Source organism: Sciurus carolinensis, chromosome 6 (genome assembly GCF_902686445.1).
Source record: "Sciurus carolinensis chromosome 6, mSciCar1.2, whole genome shotgun sequence".
Lineage (NCBI taxonomy): Eukaryota > Metazoa > Chordata > Mammalia > Rodentia > Sciuridae > Sciurus > Sciurus carolinensis.
Window position 1 is genome coordinate 90,317,684 of NC_062218.1, and position 24,286 is coordinate 90,341,969.

At 33.2% G+C, this 24,286-nt stretch overlaps 1 pseudogene; it reads right to left on the reverse strand.

Annotated features, from left to right (window-relative positions):
* Positions 1 to 2,390: 2,390 nt before the first annotated feature.
* LOC124986354 (heme oxygenase 1-like) lies at positions 2,391 to 3,133 on the reverse strand (annotated as a pseudogene).
* Between the last annotated feature and the right edge of the window lie 21,153 nt (positions 3,134 to 24,286).

Sequence of the window (24,286 nt, forward strand, 5' to 3'; positions counted from 1 at the left end):
CAGCTAATGAATGGATAAAGAAAATGTGGTATATACATACAATGGAATATTATTCGGTCAGAAAAGGAATAAAATCTTTTCATTTGTGAGATTGATGAAACCAGAGAACATTATGTTAATTGAAATAAGTCAGGCAGGGAAAGACAAGTGCCTTATGATAACATATGTGTCATCTAAAAACGTTGATCTCATAGAAGTTGAAAATCTCTGGATGCTGGGTGGATAGGTGGTGAATGAAGAAAGGAAAGGTTAATAAACGGGTATTAAGTGGCAATTAGGTCGAAGCAGGATGATCTCATGTGCTATTGCACAGCAGTATAACTATAGATAATAGTGATGTACTGTACAGTTCAAAAGCTATAAGAAAGGATGATGAACATTTTTATCATAAAGAAATGATAAATGAGGTGATAGATTATCTAAATGTTGCTCAATGTGTATACGGGTCAAAACATTACATGGTACACAATGTGTACAAGTTTATATTGTAATGTATTAACTAAAAATAAATTATTTTTTAAACTTCACTTTCATGAAAAATCCAAACACTCAAAACATCCAGTAACTAAAACATATATGGCATATCTTACTGATTGATTATTTGATTGATTCATTAACAGATGGTGTATCAGGTTCTAAGAAGTCAATGAGAACCATAAACCATAAACGGGAAAGTCACATAAGTGACAGATCTCCTTGACAACATCCAACAAAGCCATGCTTTCAGTTTTTGCTTTTTTCTGTTCCATGATGTCTGCCCCCTCCTGAATATGAACAAGAATTCTTACTCTATCTAAAACCTCTGCTGAATCATGGCTCTTGGTTTTTACCTGCAGCTTTGAGGTTAGAAGGTACTCATTTTTCACAATGGTTCAGAATTTATCTCAGCTTGCATTTATTCAAAACTTGGAAAGGAATTTTCTGGTTTTTTTTTTTCATTTCATCACCTCTAGATAATGATAAATTTGATAGGATGATTCAGAATACTAAAATAATCATGATTTGGAAGTCTGGGGAGAGATTTTTAATAAGACCTCTCCCTACTCCCCAGACTCAGCCTTTCCCTCTCTTTGCAGTATAAGCAACTGAAGCCAGGGGTGTTTTACCACTGTAGAACATCCCAGTCCTTCTTATTTGTACTTTGAGACTGGGTCTATCTCAGGTTGCTGGGATACAGGTTTGCCCCACACATACTGCTCGTTCTCTGAAACATACCTGACCTCTCCATTATTTTTTGGCCTTTGTATAATTTTTTTATGGCAACTCAAGAATTTTCTTAACACTCTCCACATAAAGAAGTGATATTTAATCTCCATTCTGGAACTCTGTGAACCCGTGAAATGACATGAAAAACAGTGTCATGTAGTTGTATACATTGAGACACTGAGAAGATTTGCAGGTTTTTTCAGGTTTGATTATCCTCAGTGCTTAACTCAAATACATGGAATATGTTTTTAACAGTGACATGATTGTCATCCTAAGGTAAATCTATTTGAGCACACTCCAAATGCAGACAGCATTGATGTGAATGTTTTAATTAGGTTTTATGTTTTTCTTCAACATCAAATCATTGCCTCTCCAGCACTCCTGAGCATTGAACAACCCATAGTCACCCATAGGCTATGAGAAACCATCAAATAAGCCCCGATACATGTGCTAACAATTCCAGAAAACGTTAATATTACATGGTATACTAATACAAATTTAAGATAAATTAATAAAGTGAAAATTCCAATATCAATTTTATTTAAACGTCTAAATCTTCTCCCTAAATACATCTTGTACAGAATCGCCAGCATTCTTGGTGTTAGATAATTTGCAAAGTGTGTCATCTAAGGTTTTTATCTTTTTAAATTTTATTTATTTTTTTTTATCAGACAGTGTCATTTATTATTACAAAGCTTGAGACTAAGGCCACAATGCTGTTAAACATCCCCCCACAATCCAACCCTGTTAAAAAAAGCAACAGAACAAGACAAAATACCACAGTTCAAGCTGAACAGTGAATAAACAGTGGTTCCAACAAAAATAAGACAAACACAAGACAAGGCATCTCTGCATACTGATATAAAAATTGACAAGGCCCAAGGGCTGTGTCAACAAGGACACTGAACCAAGCGTGGGGAAATCTAGAGAGTTGCCACGTCCACTCAGGTCTCCTGGGCTCGGCAGCAGGACCTGGAGATGCCAGGTCTGGAAATTCAGGCGACTGGGTGTGCTTTCAGTTGGGGAAGAGGCTTCCAGGAAAAGAGGGACAGAGGAAGAGGGTTGGGAGTCCCTGAAGCCTCCAGTGCCCAAGATAAGGAAGCTGGCCAAGAGATTCTCCCTCTCCAGAAATAAGGCCTGTCTTTAGACAGAATTCACAGCCCTGGGGACCAGCACACTTGCAGTCACGAGGCATAAAACCCATGGCAACAGGTGAGAGTAAGAACCTATAGGATGAGCGGCGCCTGGGAACGGCTGCTGAGCAGGGGCTTCCCTGTGCGATCTCTGCAGGAATGGAGTCTTGCACCTGGCTGCTAGCCTGGTGGTAAAGCTCTGCTGTTAGTGGTTCCGGTCCTCCCTCTCGGTCCTGGGTCAGCAGCTCCTGCAACTCTGACTCGGCCTCTTCAAAGACCCGCTGCCTCGGGGTTCAGCTCCAGAGAATTCATGCGCGAGTGGTAGAACTGCTTGAACTTGCTGGCACTGGCGATGTTGGGGAAGGTGAAGAAGGCCAGGCTCTCACGGGTAGCCCAGTTAGCGAGTATAGACGTGGGCCACCCGCAGCTTGGGCTCTGTGCACCCCGCCTGCTGGAGCCACCCAGGTAGTACTGCGTGACTGGAGTGTAGGGGATGACCTTCTGCCAGTGCGGCCAGTTCCAGTAGGCCTTGTCCTGCTCCAGGGCAGCCCTGCGGTGCAGCATTTCCCAGAAGTAGAGGGGGACATAAAAGGTTGTCCTCATTGTGTTCCATCTCCTCTTCCAGGGCCACTTAGACCCGGTACAGGGACGCCATCAGCACCTTGAAGTCCTTTCGGATCACCTGGCTCTTCTAGAAATTCTTCATGAACTGGGTATTCTCTACCTGGGTGTGTACCTCCTTGGTGACCTCCTTCAAGGCTTTGGGGCATGCTGTCATGCTGTGGGCAGTCCATGGCCAGGGCTGGCTGGTATGGGTGGCTCTGACTGCTGTGGAGAAGCAGGTGGAGGTGGTCTGTTCCTTCTCTTTACTTTTTGATTTTGAGACAGGGTCTCACTAAGTTGCTTAGGGACTTACTAAGTTGTGGAAGCTGGCCTCAAACTTGTGATCCTCCTGCCTTAGCCTCCTGAGTTGCTCCTATGATAATTAAACTGAGAGTAATAAAGCCTTTCTACTAAATCGTATAAAGAATATATTACTTGGTTTTTGTAATTACTATAGCATGCACCAGAAAAAAAAAAAAAAAAAAAAAAAACTGAGAAAGAATACCATTCACGTTTTAGAATGGCTATTATCAAAAAAGATGAAAGACAACAAGTGTTGACAAGAATGTGAAAAATGAGGAACACTTGTACACTGTAGGTAGGAATGTAAATTAGTATAGCAGTTACATGTGGAGGCATGAATATAAATGTCCTTCAAAAAATTAAAAACAGAACTACTATATCATCCAACAATCCAAATTCTGGGTACATATCCAAAGGAAATGAAATTGGTATGTTGATGTGATGTCTGCAGTCCCATGTTAATTATAGCACTATTCACAATAGTCAAGGTATGCTGTCAACCAAAGTGTCCATTGTCAAATAAACAAATGAAGAACATGTGCAATATATATGGCATAGAATACTATTCATTGCAAACGAAGGAAATCCTGTCATTCTCAACAGCATAGATGAACCTAGAAGACATACTAAGTAAACAAGCCAGACACAGAAAGCTAATATTGTATGCTATCATTTATATGCAGTATCTAAAATATTCTAACTTATAAAAATTGTAGCTGCAAGGGACTATGGTAGAATGAGGATGGGGGAATGTTGGTCAAAGAATACAGAGTTTTGATTACTCAGGATGAATACGTACTGGGCACCTATTGTACATCATGGTGACTATCATTAACAATAATATAGACTTGAAAATCACTAAGAGAGTAGATCTGAAGTGTTATGAAGAAAAAAAAGAATATGAGATGAGATGTTAAGTAGTTTGACAATTTCACATTCTATAACTATATTAAAATATCATATTGCACACCGTAAATCCATGTAAATTTTATTTGTCAATTTTACCTTAATAAAACAGAAGAAATGAGAATGAATGAGTGAAATCTTGGGCTTCTGACTTGCAATAAATTTTCCCCTTTTTCATTTGGTTAGATGGAGATACTCACTTAACTAACCATCTAGTTAAGTGTGTTAAGAGACTAATCAGAAAAGAAAATAATCATGGTGAGAGCAGTTGAAGTTTAGAATGAGTGTGGCAATGCATATATGCTGTCCATGTACAAGTATACAACAATGAATCCCATTTATATATGTAATTATAAAACACAATAGTAATATTAACATTAATGGCAGGGTGATCAGTAGAGTATACCAAGCAGATCACAGGGACTGAGGAGGGGAGGGAAAAGGAAGGCACTGGGGAAGGATCAAATTGTTATGTGCATGTAAGAATATGGCTTAATGAATTCCAATATTATGCATAATTATAATGAATCAATAAAAAATTAAAAAGAGACTTTAAATGCTTTAAGAAAACAAGAGAATAATTATCCAATGGACATTCAGCAAAGAATGACAAGGTGTCATCGGCTGGATGCGCGCGCACCCGGGGGGAGGCTCCATGAGGGCAGGGACCATGTCTGTTTTTGTTTTTGTTTTTGTAAATGTAGTCCAAAGCCTAGCACACGGTAGGTACTTAATAAATGTTGCTTGATGTTTGTTTAATATCTCCCTCATTCTAGAAGTTTATAGTGGTAATAAATGTGTATTAAATAAATTAATGTACCAGAAAAAAAAAATTGTGTCAAGGCACAGGCTCTCTTTTTAAAAAAAATATTTATTTATTTTTTATTTTTTACAGACTGCATTTTGATTCATTGTACACAAATGGGGTACATCATTTTATTTCTATGGTTGTATGTGATGTGGATTCATAGCACTCATGTAATCATACATGTACATAGGGTAATGATGTCTGTCTCATTCCACCATTTTTCATGCCCCCTCCCTCTCATTTCCTTCTATATAATCTAAAGTTCCTCCATTCTTCTCTCATGCCACCCCCACCCCCATTATATATCATTCTCCACTTATCAGGGAAAAAATTTGGCCTTTGGTTTTTTGGGATTGGCTTATTTCACTTAGCATGATATTCTCCAATTCCATCCATTTATTTGCAAATGCCAATTATTCTTCTTTATGGCTGAATAATATTCCATTGTGTATATATACCACAGTTTCTTTATCCATTCGGCTATTGAAGGGCATCTTGCTTGGTTCCGCAATCTAGTTATTGTTAACTGAGTTGCTATAGACATCAATGTGACTGCGTTACTGTAGTTTGCTGATTTTAAGTCCTTTAGACTTAAAACTGAGGAGTAGGATAAGTGGGTCAAAAGGTGGGTCCATTCCAAATTTTCTAAGGATTGTCCACACTGCTTTCCAGAGTGACTGCACCAAGGCACAAGCTCTTCAAAGAAAATAAACCTTCACTATGATTGCAAGTAAGGTAAGAATTCAGAGAGCTCAACCATCTTCCTCACCAAAAAATAAAAATAGCTGAAAGCAAAATTTAGCTTTCAGTATTTTCCACTATTTTATATTTTCTAAGGCAAAACAGCACACCTCCTTTTATTAGTAGAATTGCAGTTATAATCTAATATTAGTTATAAATAAAATTTTAATTTTTTATTGATTTAGAAAAATCCCAGTTTATTTAAACATACCTTAATATAAAACTGATTTTATAGAAAAAGTGGCATATTTGGGCTTTTTATTTAGTTTGTATATTATATGCAACTATAAGTGAACAAAATATAGCACTTTCTAAATAGAATGTATCTGTATATTGATAAAAGGAAACCACACTCATGTTGGGTTTAAGGATAAAAACAAACAAAAATAAAAAGAGGATAGGTGATGGATAAATGACTGAGAAAACCGATAGAGCAACAGATGAAGAACAATAAACCAACTATGAGGCAAAAAAAAGGCTCATTTTGCATTTGTAGTGAAGCTTCATTTATATTTTCTCACAGATACCTTGCAGACTGATAAGAAAGGTGATCTGAATGATTCATGCTTCCTGTTTTTATATATTTAGCAAAATTTATATTGCATGTTACACTACAACACATTTTCTTGTTAAATATTAATACAGAAGTGTCTGAATGTTAATCATTTATTATGTTCACAATAGTTTATCTATTTCTTCTTCCTAAATTATTTAGAATAAAATCCTTCTTCAAAGGTTTTCCTTTGAAGGACTTTTAGTCTAGTGAAGCCATAAAACAGAGTTCATGGTCAATATCTGAAAGGAAATAATTGTGTTTCTTAATAGAGAATCATCTTTAACATGGACTCTCAAAGAAGCATCAGTGCAGGTTGCAAATGGACAGCTGTGCAGAGCCTCTTGCAATAAATATGTACACAAAAAGGGAAAGTGAGCATTAAATTTACTAGATTTCTTAACAAAAACTTAATCACAGAATTTTGATAATGAATTACCTGGTAACATATTTCTCTAGTTTGGGTAGGTCCATTAATTTCTGTCCACTTATTATTGCATTTAAAGATCACTTCCTGAAAGATTTTAAGAGAACAATAGATCAATAAATGTCAACACCTCATATAAAAGGGGTATGATTTATTTCTGTACTTCATCTAAACAGATAATTGCCTAGAATCTAATGTGGACAAACTGGGTTTCAAGGTAACTAGATCAGTCGGTTTTAAAATTATACATAGTTCAAAAGGTAAAAAAGCCAAAGGCATACATTTATTGCTAAACCTTGGTATAAAATTGGTTTATAATCTTGATTTATTCTTATACATAAAACACCTTCACAAACACAACTAATATAATCTTATAAAACAAACTAGCTCCTCAGAGAAAATATAGAAGGAAAAGTCAGCTTTATTTTGCTTATTATTTTATCTCTTTAAAGAAATAAACAGTTAATTACTTGACTTTTTATTTTGGAAAGAGTAAAATAATATAGATATATGCTTGACCATATACACCATATAGATCTTTATGTTTAAAAAAATGATGTTCTTCTTTAGACTGCAATTTTGCCCTTTTTTCCTTTCAAACTAATTATTTTATGAATAAGGAAACTAAAGTAGAAAAAAGTAAAATTTATCATCAACAGACACACTTCTCTTATCTTCAGATTTTAAAAATGTACTTAAAATAACTATTTATAATTTTATATTTATGTAAAATTTTTGTATTTATGTAAAGTAAGATCTCCAAGATACTATGTGAATATGTCAAACTTGTTTTATAACAAATATGAAGTAAAACCAATAAGAGTAACTAATTGTAACATGATTCCTACTTATTTAGAAATATGTCAGGTGTCACAAATATTAAATATATGATTCATTTGAGTACAAATCATAATTTGATGTGCCTAACACAATAGGAAATACAATAAAGAAAAAGATGTTATCTGTCATTTACTATTGTAACTTTGGACCAGATATACATTTCAAGATTTTACCTTCAAATATTTATGCTTGTGAATTAACAGAGCAAGTCTGCACTCTGCCCTTTTATAGATCTTTTGAAATGAGAAAATAATGATCTTGCTCTTGATGACTTAACCTTCATTTATTCAGTCAGGTTCTTATACTTTATAGATAATACTGAGAATACATGGCACTTAGCAAAGCAGGCATTTTGATTTTGTCTTTGTTTGGGTTTACTTTTTAATGCTCTGTAAATACTACGTAGGAAATAATTGAAATAAATGAATAATTTGAAGACAGAATTAGAAATCTGCAAACCTTCCTGACTAGAGTTCTCTAACCAAACTTTGAACTGTATAGGTCCTAAAACTAGGATGGCATGGTGATGCTCATTTCTTCATTTTTTTTTTTTTTTTTTTTTTTTTTTTTTGCAGTTTTTCTTTTCTTTCAATTCATGTTAAAATAACTCTTCTATCACCTTCCAGAGAGACTGTGAGTTGTTTTTGTGCATAACCTAAATCTTGTCTGCTGGGACCTCATCCAGTGGATAAGGGTACAGCAATGATGTGGATCATGTACCCTTGTCCATAAGTGTTGAATACACCATCAACAACATGGTTATTAGACAGAACTGGCTTCCAGGACATTGTTAGTAGGACTGCAAACTTTAACCCAGGAGGTAGTTACAGCACCTTCAGAGAAGAGCATACCTTCCTCAGACTGTGCTCTTTCCCCTTTAGGGCTCCAAAAGAAAGGTTTATTTTCTTGGACTCATATGATATCAACCTTTGAAATTTTATTTCTCTACTAAAAACAGAAACGGAAAAAAGAGAGAGCGAGAAAGAAGAGAGAATGAAGGAATTTTTATAACCATTTCCTTTTGAGGGAAAACCATGAAGGTTATTTGTTCCTTTAAGTAAAAACTTCATCTAAAATCTCTCCCAGATGATCATGTGTAAAGAATTATAATCTCTTTTATTTGGTATAAGCCTGTCATCAGAAGCTCTAATACTGGCTTTAGAAGTATTCTGAAAATTTTAGACCAGAAATTCTTGAGTCAATACAATGAAAATTTTACCCTTATGTGGTATTTGTTTTTTTTTAAGTTGAAATTTCTTTAAATATACATCCCAAATATAAAATATTGTTGCACAACTCTGACGTAGATTTTCACACCCAAACAGGTAATCATGTTTCTATGAATGTATGTAGTAAATGTAGCTACATATAAACTACTTCCGGTGAAGTAATGTTTGAAAACAGACAAAAGTTGAATGCAAAAGTTGTCATTCAAAATGATGTTTAACACAAAACACTGATTTTCTTTGTTGATTAATTTTGATAGCTCTTAAAAAGTGAACACTTTTAAACCAGAATTTATACAAACATATGCACACAAAAAAGCACTAACATTTGCTCAGAACTGGTTTGGTATTTTATTTTCATCATTCACGTATATGGCGCAAACAAAAATGTGAATACTTTGTCTAATATGGAAAATAAATCTCAACAGTAAGCCAACTCAATAAATACCCAACTCCAAAAGCAGGCAAAGAACAAAACAACTTTAACATGGATTGGCACCTGTGTGATTTCACATGGCATATGTCAGGCAGGCTGTTTCTGCCATCAAAATATCAGGCTGCATACCTGTGGGCCTAGTCTCTAGGAGAAGGGGTAAGAGAAAATGATATGTGTGGTCAATCAGTCTCATTGTCAATGAATCTGATTCCTCCCCTTCAATCAACGCTGAAGTTCTTTCACTAACTTTATATTCCCCTTGGTAATGTGCTGACAAATTTGGAGGGTTAACTGTAACTTCAGCTTTCTTAAGTTAATAGAAAGCATACATAATACAACATTGATATAACTGTAGCAAGACTACTAAATATGGAAATGTTACCACCCCCCTTTTATTTGGCTCATTTTTTCATTCATTATTTATTGAGCACTTGACCACCAAAGATTTCCAAGCAAGAAACAAGCTGCACCATGAAGATTCATAAAATCTTTATCACTACAAGTTTCTATGAGGAAAACTGAGATATTATCAATAAGAAAATTGAAGGAACAAGACTAGAGAATTAGAAAGTAATAATTATTATCATAAATATTGTTTGATTAGTGTGACCATCAATTAGCCCTACACAGTAACAATTTTATTCATATTATATTACCTCATTTAGTGAAATTTATTTACTTTATTTCATAAAAAATTAATAAGTGTTAAATTCATAGCAAAGAATTTGACCCATGTCAAGTATTCAAATTATGATAGCAAGTATAATTCCTAATATCAAGTACATTTTTCTTTTTGCTATCTGACAATAAAAAGGGTTTCTTTTGTGGACAAGCAGGATTAGAACCTACATAGTTTTGCTGAAAGAAAATAATCATTCCTGTGACTTTTCCCATGAATATACTAATTGCTTATGAACATTGTATATGGCTTTATGATTCAGAATCACCCCTAGTTTTGAATTCTATTTTTGTTTCCTACTAATTTATTTCTACCTATTACATACTATGAGCATTTAGGGGCTTTGTCAATGATTCGATAATTAAGACAAATTTCCAAGAAGACAAAGGAAATATTTAAATGTGGGATTAAAACCAAACACAGATATAAATTTTGGATTCCCTATTTAAGAATTGAGTCATTGATACTGATAGAAATTTGGTCTTTAAAATATTTAATGGACTTTAATAGAAATAATGGCATTTAACTTTCTTAGGGGAATATGGTCACCTTATTTCTAGGGTTGTTGGTCTGGGTAAATAAATGAAATCCTTGATAAGGTAACTAATCGCTAGATCAAGACTGATAGCCACATGAAAGAGAAATAACTAGATTCACCACTATTGTCTAGATCTGTGTTCTCCAACATTGTTAGCACTATGTATGTGTAACTGTTGAACACCTGACATGTGACTATTTCAAATTGAAATATTTTGTTAGTATAGAATACACACTAGATTTTTTCTTCAGTATGTAAAAAAGAATGTAAGACAATTTTCTCATACTAGACAAAGGTTCCAAAAATATGCAATGGAGAAAAGATAGCCTCTTCAACAAATGGTGCTGGGAAAACTGGAAAACCATATGCAATTGAATGAAATTAAACCCCTATCTCTCACCCTACACAAAACTCAACTCAAAATGGATCAAGGACCTCGGAATCAGACCAGAGACCCTGCATCTTAGAGAAGAAAAAGTAGGTCCAAATCTTCAACTTGTTGGCTTAGGATCAGACTTCCTTAACAGGACTCCCATAGCACAAGAAATAAAAGCAAGAATCAACAACTGGGATAGATTCAAACTAAAAAGCTTTCTCTCAGCAAAGGAAACTATCAGCAATGTGAAGAGAGAGCCTACAGAGTGGGAGAATATCTTTGCCAACCATACTTCAGATAGAGCACTAATTTCCAGAATCTATAAAGAACTCAAAAAACTCTACACAAAGAATACAAATCAAAACTACCCTAAGATTTCATCTCACCCCAATTAGAATGACGATTATCAAGAACACAAGCAACAATAGGTGTTGGCGAGGATGTGGTGAAAAAGGAACACTCATACATTGCTGGTGGGGTTGCAAATTAGTGCAGCCACTCTGGAAAGCAATGTGGAGATTCCTCAGAAAGCTTGGAATGGAAACACCATTTGACCCAGCTATCCTACTCCTTGGCCTATACCCAAAGGACTTAAAATCAGCATACTACAGAGATACAGCCACATCAATGTTCATTGCTGCTCAATTCAACATAGCCAGATTGTGGAACCAACCTAGATGCTCTTCAATTGATGAATGGATAAAGAAACTGTGGCATATATATACAATGGAATATTACTCCTCAATGAAGAATGATAAAATTATGGCATTTACAGGCAAATGGATGAAATTGGAGAATATCATGCTAAGTGAGATAAGCCAGTCTCAAAAAACTAAAGGACGAATGATCTCGCTGATAAGCGGATGAGGACATATAATGGGGGGTGGGAGGGGTTAGCATTAGGTTTAGGGTTAGGTTTAGGGTTAGGGATAAAGAGAGCGGTAAGAATGAAGGAAAGAAGGACTGTATAGAGGGGAAAGAGGGGTGGGAGGGGTGGGGGGAAGGAAAAAAAATAATCAAACATCATTGCCCTATGTAAACGTATGATTACACAAATAGTATGCCTTGACTCTATGCACAAATAGAGAAACAACATGTATCCCATTTGTATACAATAAAAAAAAAAGAATGTAAGATACTCATTTGTGACATTCATATTGATTACATATTGAAATAAAATCTTGGATAATCAAAAACATAAATTATTTCACCTGTCTTTAGTTAATGTGGTTACTAAAAAATTTAAAATACAAATGTGACATGAATAATATTTCTCTTGTACACTACTAATATAGAATGTAATGGGAAGCTATGACATTTTTTGAGAAGATGATGGACAGGAAAGTAGGAAGAGCTACGCATGTGAAATCACTCCAGAATCCACAGAGATGGGAGGATGGGCCCTTCCAGGGAAAGGAAGCATCAACCGAATTATGATCTTTCCTGCAGCTGCTCACTGCACCTGCAGTGGCCCCCAGAATAAAGACCACTGTTCCTTCCTCCATCTCATCATCATCATCACCCAGTGACATCTCTTTTTCATTTGGAGAATATTCATTGGGATAGTAAGACTAAATACCTATACTTTTGGTTATTGCTGAATATATATTTTTAGTTGATTTCTTCATTGTAATATATTTTATTCTGAGAACTTGCAATTCACTGCCAAGTCATTGTTTTACTGAATGCTTATCGAGAATCTTTTAAAACTTTTTTAATAAGGGCTCTAGTCTGAAGAAATGCAAAATGTTCACCACCCCATCCCCCCCAAAATTATATATTCATACTACAAGAAGGACTACTTTTATGATTAAATATATAATATACAATAATTGTATTTTTCTCTATGACGAATTAGGTATACTGAATTAGGATAATATCAATATCATCCATTACTCCTGGGTAAAGGTATGGCAGGAAAGAAAAGATAATATCTATAACAGAAAACCATTTATATGTAAATGATAAGATAGCATTTCTACATAGCTTCTAATGAAGCAAGTGGCTGTGTTTTCTGTGTTCTTAGATGAATCATCCCAAAGTGGACACAGTTACTTACAAGTTATTTCTGGACCCTACCAACAGGAAGAGCTGGGAATGTAAAATCACTCAGACCATTAGATCCCATCAAGACTACTTTGGTTTACTGCAAGCTCCAGATGGAAATTTAAGGAGGAAAGAGGAGAGGAATCCAATTAAGAGAGCTCAGGATTAATTTTCTTTAAGAAGTATAGTTGCTCAGCTGCTTGACATTAAGTTCTTTCCATAACGAAGCCACATCTGTCACCACTTATCTTCCCTGAATAATGGTCCATGTGAACAAGGAAGGTATCAGACTGCAACATTTTCTAAGTAAAAAATTGTTCTTTTGTTTTCTCTATTTTCCCCATGAATTATTTCCTATGTTCAGTCTTCATATTCCTTCTGGTTCTCATTTATTACCAAAAAAGAAAAAAAAATTACTGTTCCTTCACATTTAAGTATCTTTGGTGACTTGCACACATGCAAAGATTTGCTGATGTAGAGAAATGTTTCCTGGTGTAAGGAAAATTGTATTTCTAAATCTGTTCGGCTTGAGTTCATAGGTTTCCACATGGCTATTTATGGTTACTGTACATGTGGCTTCTCTCTCTGTGTTTTCAGACAAAACAAGTTAGTTGGCCTGATACTGATAAAGTTGATAGAATCCATAAATTCATTTAGTTTGTAGTACATACAGCAGGTAAACTTATGTTTGAATTTTTCCCAAAGTCAAAAAGTTTTGTGACCAGATATAGTTCTCTGCTTACCTACTGTTTCCTGTTAGGACCTTCAAGGTAAATAAGGATGATGAGGTTTGTGCTTTAGTTGTGATAGACACCAAATATCTGGGACCTCTCTTACTTTGAAAGCTATTCCCCTTATTTAACATCTAATGAAAAGAATGTGAAGCTTAAAAGATCTCCTTTCAGGCATAGGGTTTCCTCTCTCAACTGTTATCTAAAATCAGTTGAGAAACATTTGGATGATTCATCAACATATCCTGGTGGGTATGTATCACCACCAAAATATTTGAAGTCCTGACTGTCCCTGTTATCTCTTGCTCCATCTTTACATTTGGTTTCTTTGCTTTGATTTCAGTACATATTCTTCTTTCCTTTCAGAGACTTTTCTCAATTTGTAGCTTTACATTTATTAGGAGGGTTATTTGATTAACATCTTTCTTCCGCATTTGACAATACATGCCATAAAAATGACAACCGTGTCCATTTTCTTATGCCACCAGTCCTAACACATGTTGGGATGATTTTAGGCACTCAACATTTAGAGCATGAAAGAAGGCCTGCTCAAGAGTAGAACACCATGTACCATGTGTTAACAAAGAGATGTTTGTAATTCCTGAAAGCTTATTATAGGATAGTATAAAACATGCTGTACTCTAGAATTGATGAAATAAAATTAAAGTTTAGCATGATTAATTAGAACTCACCACTTAACAGATCTCAATGGTCAGAGCTCTGCTCATGTCTCACAGATGGCAGTATCCAGGCAGCTCATCATAAACATCTTAGCCTAATCAAAACAATGCCAGCTCTAAAGCAAGGAAAGCATTAGGTCTTCCCGGAGTAGACAATAGGTTAGATTACAGTGATTCTCTTTGGTTGGGCAGGGCAGGGAGCTTCATTAAGAAATAATTAGCTCTTGCAGTGCTTGGTTGACACATGCCTGTAATCCCAAGAGGCTGAAGCAAGAAGATCACGAGTTCAAAGCCAGCATGGGCAACTTAGTTGAGGCCCTAAGCAACTTAGCAAGACCCTGCCTCAAAAACATAAAAAGGGCTGAGGATGTGTTTCAGTGGTTAAGCACCCCTGAGTTCAATCTCCTGTACCAAAAACAAACAAAAAGAAAGAAAAAGAAATTAGCTGTCATCAATAAGGATAACATAGTCATATTCCTCAGCACATATTGCACAGACTCTAGTTTATTCTGTTTTTAAAAATTACATCCTACTGTGCATAAAACTTCTTAAAATCTTTTCAAACCTTAACACTACCTGCCTCTTTTCAAGAAATATAAGGTATGGAAAAACATATTCAATAATATAGCAGGCTTCAATCAGGAAATTCACATTTTGGGAAAATTTACAATAAATTGCACAAATAAATTATAAGGAGAGAAAAGAGATAGTATGGACATGTATATATGTAAGTAAATATTAATTACTATATATAAGTCCTTAAAAAGTTACAACAAATACATTGATCTCATCTGAATCCCAAGGAGGTTATTTTTAAAGTCTGCATATTTAGTGATATTAATGAAATATTAGTTTTCAAGTCTGATACTGATGTACCTATGCACATGAAATTCTTAAAAATAATACATTAAGTTCATTGAAATTGCATGAAAGATAATTAAAATAAATCAAAATCATAAAAAACAAATAAAGCCAACTTGTCCAATTTAGTCTCATATCTAAAAATTTCATCTTTTTTAGCGAGCATATCGGGGTGGGAGATCTGCCTATGCTCCCTGTGGCACAGTGGGCCTTCCCTCCTTTTCAGTATTCAGGATGAGAAGACATACACTTATTTCCCAATGGACATATCCTTATTTCCCAGTAGCACACACTCTCCAGGCAAGAAATTCCTGATTATGATTTTGTATTTATAGGAGGGGAACTTCTATCTAAAAAAGAAACAAACATTCACCTTCTACAGGATAACTTTTGCTAAGGCAGCACCAGTTTTCATCAGGAATAATAAACTAATATTTGGTTAATTAGGTAACTCAGTGAATGTAAAAGATTTTGTGTCTCAAGAATATTTTGAAATTTCAGAATTTTCCGAGGAATACTCTAATTGATTAGAATCCCAGTATCTTTTAAGTTTAAAAATTACTTTTTAAAAGCAAATTTTTTAAAATATAAATCTTTTGCTGGACACTTTGGTGTGTGCCTATAATCCCTACCTCTTATGAAACTGAGTCCAGAGGATCAGAAGTTCACAGCCAGGATCCAGCAACATCCTACTCCCTCAGAAAACAATAATAATAATAATCTTTTATTCTGTGATTTAAAAAAATTAACATAACAGCAATTAATAAAATTTCATTTAAACATAATTGGCAGATGTTAAACAGTTTCTTACAGAGATTGGAATCTAATTCACGGAGATAGGATGTTGAAATTGAAGCAGATTCAAAGTATTTTTTCATTTGATTTTCATATTGCAAGATATTCTTCCCAGTAGAAATTTATGACTGAATCAGATATTTATGTAAATGGTTCTAAGTATATGGTTGATGGAAATACAAGCAAATTTCTTCAATAACAATATTATATACATGGTAAAAATAAACTTTTTCTGTGATCATACATCTGTATGTAAAACCTGGAAAATATGCATTTTAAGTGGTGTCTTTTCCTGATGTCAGTTGTAATAAAATGAAAGAATTATGCATTGTGGCACTTGTATTTGGTATCAACTATAATAAGATCATTAAACTATAAAATATTTTCTGTCTTCCTCTTTGGACAAAAATTTCCACTGAAACCTATGTTTTCATAAAATCAAGAATATTTTCAGGGCTGGGGTTGTAACCCAGTGGCAGAGCACTTACCTAGCCATGTGTGAGGCACAGGGTTTGATTCTCAGCACCACATAAAAATAAATAAAGGTATTGTGTCCATCTACAACTAAAAATATTTTTAAAGAATATTTTATTTGACTATCATATTATTTGTAGTAAGATTAAAGATATGATTTTCAAATGAACTCTCTCTCAAAGTATTTTCTGATCACATTTAAAAAACAACCACAATGATTGGAGTGGTGTAAGTTGATGACCCTTACATGGTTCCTTATCGGTAAATTAATAGACAAATGATATTGATTTCATACTGGAGAATGTAACTGTTAATGCCTTAGAGTTTGTAAAAATATATCTGTTTATTGGATCTTACTTTGAATCCCATATGTTAAGGTTTATTTTTCAGATTATTTTAGATTTTAAAAGATGTAAAGATATAAAACTCCATAATTTCTACCTACATAATTCATGACCTGTATCTACTGTAAGAAAAACTGAGGATTTTTCTGTATAATTATGATTCTTAAAATTCTTAAGAATTAATGGTATCACATAGTCCTGGTTTTGAGAAAAGTCTTTGTTTGATTAATAAAAACACAGTTTATTAAATTTCTTGATTAAATCATCAGTAAACCATTTTAAAATTTCATTGCTTTGGTTAGTGTACTTCAGTTCCTATGTTTTAATTTTTTGATTAAGTGTAGATAAATTTATTCAAACAACATTTGTTTTGGGCTTTATATTGAAATCACCAATAATTTACAGTGATTTTATATTTGATGTAATTTCATATGTCATTGGAGGAAATTATAAAATTTACTTCTATGAATATTAAATATTAAATACTGTATAACCTTAATAAATCAAAAACAATTTAAAACATTTATACTTCTTTCTGTTATTACATTTTTACCATTCCTTATCCTCTGCCTTTGGAGAAGAGTCAGGGGCGTTTTTTGTTGTTGTTTTTGTTTTTTGTTTTTTGTTTTTTGTTTTTTAATCCAGAGAATTTGCCTGTTTGCTTGAAGTCTCTAGGGGAAAAAATAGATGTGTTATGTAGCAAATAATATTCTAGCTAATTAGAAAAAGCCAAGTGGCTTTATAATAGTGCAGGTATGATGGAATCTTCAATGGATTCTTGATTTAAAAGCATTATTATTGTATGGCAGAGCAATTGTCCCTAATGTACACTTCAAGACATTGTTAAGAGTAATGTAACACATGTATTCTTTACAGCTCCTTAACTGGTAATTCCACTAGGCAATCTAGTGATTCTGTGTCAGATAATGATTAAGTTGTGAATGCGATATTAAAGTTCCATATAGGAGCTAAATATAATAGTTGGATTTTTCCCTCAATCGTAAAATCCAATTTTATCTAAATTGCTTATTAATGACTTATATTAAAAAGATTTTTGATAAAATACAAAATTGTATATGAGCACATTACATCAAATTTGCTATAAGGTCAATTTATATTTAGTGTTATTATAGATTGGACAAGTAATATTTGTGGCTCTGCTGTGCAAGTGGAATCCCTGTTGATATTTACTGTACATTTCCAGTTTTAGAAAATTAAATTTATTATTATTCATTTCAATTAGAAACTTTTTTCTTTCATTTTTGGTACTGGGGATTGAATCCAGGGTTGCTTTACCACTGAACTACCTTGCTGCCCCCTTTTAATTTTTATTTTGAGATAAGGTCTCATGGAAATGTATAGACTGGCCTCAAATTTGCATTCCTCCTGTCTCAGTCTTTCAATTTGCTGGGACTACAACATGTACTCTGTGCCTAGCTAATTAAAACCTTAACAAAATATAAGATGTGTATTGAAAACCTCCATGAGTCAAATACTACCAGCATGTCAAAAGCCTTCCTTGAGGTTGTCACAAATATTTTCCCAAAATTATGCATTATCCTGATTTCTAGCACTCTACATTTTGTTTTTAATTTAATACAAATTATGTAAGAATTATTTTGTATTATTTATATATTGTATACATGTGATGTTAGTGAGATTTATGCATCTTATTGCATGTAGCAGTAGTGTATTCATTTTTCATTCTTGAATAAAATTAAATTCTATTTATGTACGACAGATAATTCTAATGTTAAATAACTGGACTGTTTACATTTGTGATGATAAGTTACTATGTCATTCTTTCAAAGAATTACTGGGTCACTGGGATCCTTAGGTAAAGCCAAACTCTTTTCCCGAGTGGTACGTCAATTTACACTTACACATTTACCATATTTATAAATGAATTCTAAATAGTTAGCATTTTTACCAAAAATATGCATAGTCAGTATTTTTTCCTGTAATTTTAGCTATTTCAGTGAGTTTTTAATAGTATTATATTGTAGTTTTAATTTACATGCATCTCATATGAATAACATTGTACACTTGTTCATGATCAATGCCATTTGAATGTTCTACTCAAATTTCCCCCACTTTTTTTATTATTTTCTATCTTTTCATTGTATCATCTTGATTTTAGATTTGTATTTCATTCTGGATATGAAAAATCCTTTTTATTTACACAAATTGCAAGTATTTTCCTCCACTTTGTGACTCGCTTTTTCATGATCCTAATGATACCGTTTAATGATACCAACACCAAGATCAGGGCATCATTTATATTTCCAATTATCTCAATGGCAACCTAAATTTACACAACTATATGTACAAACAGAAGAGAGATTTTAAATTTCCATCTGTACCATGTGAAGTTTATTGAAAACAGACTCTGTCCTACTTAACTCATTCTTTACACATAAATTGAAAAGTGGCACATACAATTTAACATTTTCTTCTTCATGTGACAATTTCTCCATCAAATTTCATCATCAATAGCATACTAGGTGACAGACACTGAGTATATCATTATCAAATAATAATTATGAAATGAAAGATGTGATACTATGACCAGAATAATAACACTGAAATAAAGATTTTATTTTATTGAATTTCAGATTTATGATGATAGCTATAAAATTTAGTTGTTATTTTATCACAAAAAGAATTACTACTTTTAAATTATATTTCTGTATCTTTTTAAATGGGGGAAACATACTGTTCTTCAGCTATAATGAATTATAATGCCTTTAAATTTTCTTGTTTTTGAGTTTTAACCTTCAAATTTTTCAAAGACTTGCCAAACAATCTTCATTGAACATAGACAGCATAATCTGGTCTGTAAATGAATTGCTGCTCAAAATTGTCAGATGCTTGTCAATAATTCTAATTTCAAAAGAACTAAGCTAATATGACATACACATAGTTGAGTAATGTCTCAAAATTTTTGGCACAGACTAATAAAAATCTCACTTGATTATGAATTCTAGTAAGTGTAATATTATTCTGTGCTTTTATTTCTTTGTTTTCAATTCTAATAGCTTCAAATATTTTAAATACAAGTTAAATGCCCAGATGATCACATAAAATGACAGTATAAATGGTTCAAGATTTTTCCTTTATTCTACAAACAGTGAACTATTGCTGATTTATATTTTAATATTTAAAGGGAGCTATGAACCATGGTTGTCGAGAGTGCAAATGATTCCTCACCTTTATAAAATTATTATGGAAACAAATTTATCTACAAGGTTCCAGCTGTATATATGAGTTAAATTAAATTCCATACAGAATGCAATGTTTACTATGTGATGAATAACAAAGATGTGCTAATTTGAAACTTACATATATATATATTATTGAAACCCAACTATAACCAGAACAGTTGTTTAGAACTTAGAAAAAAATCAGATTATTATTTATTTATTTATTTTTTTTTTTTAAGGAAGGAAAAATTTATCACTGACTTGAGGCCTGGTGTTAATAAAAAACAGACTAACTTTGGTACAGTGTTCTTATTGTTTTTAAATTCTCTACAGATAGCATAGCAGTAATTACCTATACCACAGATGGGTTTCTCCCACTGCCCCATCCTTGACTTGCCTACTCACTATGAGTTTTCTAAGACTAATAATAATCCAAATGTTAAACTCACTACTTTCTGAAATGAATTTCTGATTGACATCAATATTTATTTCCATGTACTGTGATAGAAACATCTCTGATGTGAAAATACTGAATTTTTCCTCTCAAGCATCCTATTGACAACATAAAATGATATTTAACTTGTCTCTCATGGAACAAATGTGTAGTGTTTAGGTCAGGAAGATTCATCACAAGCTAGAAACATATTAATAGTCTCACTTTTGTACTTATGACCTTTACTTTAGATGTACTTTTTTTTATGCTTAACAGCAAGTGAATATCCTAAGATGATCATTTTCCTCAGTGTCTTCAACAAGGATTCCAAAATTAGTCAGAATAATAATAATAATAATTTCTTTTTGGTTTTCCATAGGTGTTTCATAACTTAAAATACAAACCTTTTCCGGAACATGTACACATTACACACACACACACTGACTTCTTGTCCTCACATTTCAGTGTTATTATTTCCATTTTAAAACTGAGAAATCTGTGACTCATAGAATTTCAAAATTTCTATGGGCTCTTGTGTGTATTCATTAAACAGGTATTTATTTAGTCCTTGCGTCATATCAAGTACTGTGGGGAACTGGGTTAAAACAAGGGCCACGAAGCCAAGTTTCCTTCTGCAAATCTTGAGATAATGTAATTTCCACATTTCTTGTCTCAATATTTTAAGCTCTTAAATCCTTGCTATTTTCACTATTTCTGCCCTTGTGAACATTTAGGAACAAAAGAAGTCATGTTAGAAACCCCCTGCAAGAGTGTATTCAAAGTAAAATAAAACAAACCAAAACAGTTACTGAGATTACATGTTTTGTATTTTAGCAATCCTGGCTATCTGCTTTTATAGTTTTATGCTATTTACAACAGGCTGAATATGGTGCACTACTCCTTCTTATTGGACAACACAAAAGATCAGTGGGGAGAGCAAGATACACCTTTGTAAATAGAGTATCAGAATACATTCTAAAGTGTGTTAAAAGCTGTGTCTTTATTCCTCCTGACAAGAATCTAAAGGAAAAGGGAAAATTCTCTTTAATGGTTGCAACTACATTGATTTTTTTTATCATTGTTGTCACAGAAAATATAAGAGATTTTTTTCTTAAGACAATTATTTTCATTGTGAGACGGTAACATTTATATTCTACTAGCCTCCTAGAAGGAAAAAAGGAGAGTACAGTATTATGTATCTTATTGTATAAAGACAATGGAGTCCTTGTATAATGAAATGAAAAAGAAAATGGACACAATATCATTATACTATATTATAAGCCATTAAGAGCAAGTGAGATGTAAGTGGGTTTTGTTTGCTTGTCCAAAGTTCTTTCAAAGCAACTGCATAAGTAGTTGATGTTTATACTATAAAGGAAGTTTAAAAAGAAAAAAAATTCAGAAAATAACTTGTGTGGTTCTAAAATGGTATTTCTTAAAACTTAACAGAAAATGATTTAGAAAAACAAGAGTGCAACTAAACAAGATGTCACCGTTTACCAAAATTACTCCTGCAACAAATCCTAAAAGAGATGAATACAGGACTTTCTGTATGACTTTACTTCCTTTTCAAATTCTACACATTTGTAGGTAGATGTGTTTCTCTTCTGACACTATTGTTTATTTCCTTTTCAGTATCATAAAGGAATAGACACTTCCCCAATACTCAATAATTGAACACTCAATGCTGCATAATTGAAGAAGGGTAAAAGTCAAATCAACTTTCAGTGAAAGCCTTTGAGAACTTCCTAATCACAAAGCCAATTTGTGATTGGAAGTACAGCATATCGGGAAGGGTCAGTAAAATGTGGAATGATATCCCAGGTTCACCACATTCTAGAAGTCAAAGGACAATAATGATAAAAATATCTATGACTTATGGCCATGGTGACTTTTTCTGTTATTGTTTTCTCTGCAAATTATGTCGAACCAAGTAACTACTTGAACCATTATGGTTATTATTGTTATTAGTATTAATAATACAGAATCAAATGATAGGTGTGAAACATTATTCAAAAGTTATTCCTGTATATCATAGAGGTACTATTATTATCACAAACTACAAAAGGCATAAAAAATCATATTTTTTTCAGTAAGACACACATAATAGTTACCACACATCATAATTAACCAAGGGTGTCAAAAGAATTCTCGCAAATACCCCTCATCAACAAGATTTTTCAGATGTTTCAAATCCCCACACTTTTTCTGTGTTTGACTATATACAGTATGTCCAAGAACGAATAATAATGCTGTTACAATTAAATATTGTTGCATATAATTTTCCCATTTGTACCACAAGTGCACACTTGTTATATTGACTGAATTAATAATCAGCTAAGTTACCTTAGAAAACGTAATAACATCTATTTTTTTCTTAAAATACCATCTTTTAATTATGGGTTGTCTATCTTCAAGGCATTCTAAATAATTTCTAATCTTTACAAGAATCAGATCAATTATAATGTTGCCCTGTATTTAACATAGCCATGCCCTAGAAATCCTTGATTGTACTAAGCATTTATTAGAATCAAGATTCACTTTTTAAATCCATGTAGAGAAGAAACTATATTGATTCAACTTCTAGCAAGTGTGGAGCATAATGATTAGTGAGCAAAAACTAATGCCTGCAATGTTCAGAGAAAGAGGGAAGAAGAACACATGCTGATAGCTGGCTGAATGACTCAAATTTCTACCAGGACCAAACAATGAAAAAGCAAAGTTAGAACCCTGTTGCTTCATCAATTCCTCTAAGAGTTTTTCATGCTCAAGTTGTGAACTGTTATTCAGTATTTCTTAACATGTGATAAGGTTTTGTTTCTAAAATTAAATGTACTTTCTTTACTATATTATGCTCTAGATATTTTAATGAAATTTTTTTACTGAGACTATAATATTCCACAAAATAAAATGGTTTAAAAGTTCACATATTTTTACATAGTTGAAGCTCCTCTGTGAAATTTTCCTTTCTTATTTTGAGGATATCTATTTTCACTTAGTTTGAGATTACAATGCTTTGGAAGTGATCATATGGGAAGTTTTCCTTCTGCAGAAACATGTTAAGATAGAAATTGGACAGAAAATCTTAGAAACTAAATCATCAATACTTTTAGGAAAAAATAATAATAAAAGTGTTATTTGAAAATCAATGCAAAATTGCTTCATTTGGAGGAATAGGTACTGTACAAAAAGAAAGAGGTTTTAACTTAATGCTTTTTTTCTTAAACATTAAATATCTAAGGTAAAGCAATAATATAGTGCCTATGAAAAGGCAAGGAAATCATTTGATCACAGTAAAATCTCAAGAAATTATGCGTGAGTAGAAATGACATATATATAAACTCACTGATCTTACAATATAGAAAAATTGATCTTTTAAAACTTGAAAATGAAAAGGATAAAATTATGATAGTAGTTGCAATATGAGGAGAATATCAGAGACACAGTCAAAAATATGGTTAGTTATCAGAGAAGTTTCAGATATTAAAGTTTACATTTTGGGGAATAGTGCCCAAACCAGAAAATAAAAAGTACTGGCAAATCTCACATTCTAATGTCAACGTCAAACATAAAGGTCTAATCATGTTTGCCCAAGATTTGGAAGTTATTAAATTGGTCCTGTAGTCATTGACCAACAAATACTCTTCACAAAGATCAAGAGAGTGGACAGTGGTAGAATATGCCTGAAATCCCAGTGGTGCAGCAGCCTGGGATCAGGAGGATCACAAGTTCAAAGCCAGTCTCAGCAACTTAGTGAGACCTTATCTCTAAATACAGTATTAAATAGGGCTGAGGATGTGGCTGTCTGGTTAAGCACCACGGCATTAAATCCCCAGTACTAGAGATAGATAGAGAGAGAGAGAGAGGAAAGTGGATAGGTTTTTCCACTGTTCACTTTGAAAAGTAATGTTTGTGGTATGAAGTTATCAAGGAAAAAGAAAGAC